Source organism: Aplysia californica, unplaced genomic scaffold (genome assembly GCF_000002075.1).
Source record: "Aplysia californica isolate F4 #8 unplaced genomic scaffold, AplCal3.0 scaffold00804, whole genome shotgun sequence".
Classification (NCBI taxonomy): Eukaryota; Metazoa; Mollusca; class Gastropoda; order Aplysiida; family Aplysiidae; genus Aplysia; species Aplysia californica.
Window position 1 is genome coordinate 81,772 of NW_004798074.1, and position 1,304 is coordinate 83,075.

General features: G+C 41.7%; 1 protein-coding gene across 1 annotated transcript in view; it reads left to right on the top strand.

Annotated features, from left to right (window-relative positions):
* LOC101848784 (fatty acid-binding protein, liver) overlaps positions 1-1,122 on the top strand; it is a gene marked incomplete in the record, with an annotated part of 7,357 nt that extends 6,235 nt beyond the window's left edge. The window contains 1 exon segment of the mRNA XM_013088749.2: positions 603-1,122.
* Positions 1,123-1,304: the final 182 nt, after the last annotated feature.

A 1,304-nucleotide genomic window follows, 5' to 3' on the forward strand; every position in this document is an offset into this window, starting at 1 on the left:
CTCTCTCTCTTCCCCCTCTCTTTCTCTCTCTCCATGGCCTGTCCTCAACCCAGCAGAGCAGGACGGCCAGCGCCCATGTCATAGCCAGATATTTGGATAATGTTATGTGTCTAATGGGACGTGTTGCCCGAGGGGAGGGGGTGGGGGGGGGAGGAGGACGCTATAGGCAAGGGCTTACCAAAAGAGATACTGTTTTGTTCTTTCCCTTTGTTTGTCTCTGTGTACCTGGCTTCTTTTTCTGAACTGGTTAAATGACAGAAAATGTCGGCTAATATTATGTACAGCATTGTCTGTTGTTTTGGGGGTTTTTAAAACATGTTTCTTATTTCTTCCCCTAAACAAAACAACAGTAAATGTAGGATACAATTTCTACAACGATGTCTGTTGTTTCTGCATATCTATTTCGCTTCTTCACTTGAACAAATAAATGATTGTAAATGTCGGAAACAATATACGTCGCACTGTTTAGGGGCGCTTATCATGACCTTATGCAGTTGCAAGCGCAGTAAAACCTTACTAAAACTACTAACTATCGAAAAATATGTTTGAGAAGCGAGGTCATGCCCCCAAACTGCACATCTACCGCTACCTAAGAATTGTTTTTTGTTTGGTAAGTGTTTTGCGGCGCTCGTAACGGAAATGGTTATATGAGCGAGTGGGACACATTATACCTTTTTAGTTTGGATAGAAAATTTTGAACTTTGCCTGGGTGGTGGCTGAAGCGTACTCTTATCGATTTTTTAACCACCAAGGGATTTATAGACACAGGACCTCGGAGATTTTCGCCAGTATCCGAGAAGGTTAGGTGTTAGATCCTGCCTACCCTAAGATCAAGGGTGTGGCTGAAAGACAACAGTAAGAAGGGGCCAAGGAGTAGCAGTAGAAAGGCTCCAGACCACGAGAGCCCCAGTATCGTCGTATTTAGCAGCTGGTACATTAAACTAGCTGTTATACACTCTGTAACAGAATTATATGTTTAACTACAACTAGTTCTATTGTAAATGACGTTTTTGGATTCCTTTATTTCCTTGCAGAAGTAGAAAGTCCGCCTGATGCTGTTTGAACAATTGTATATGGTTGATGACAACGGAATAAACTTGTTTGACAAATCATTATTTCAAATATATTCTTCTGGCTTTGTATATCCCGTACGTATGTTTGGTGGTTTGGCCAGTTGTGCATATGACTGTGAGAGCAAACAAAAGAAAAGAAAAGGAGAGGAGAGAGAGAGTGAGAGAGAGAGAGAGACGGGGAGAGAGAGGAGAGAGAGAGAAAGAGAGAGAGAAAAGTTTTTAAAATCAAAT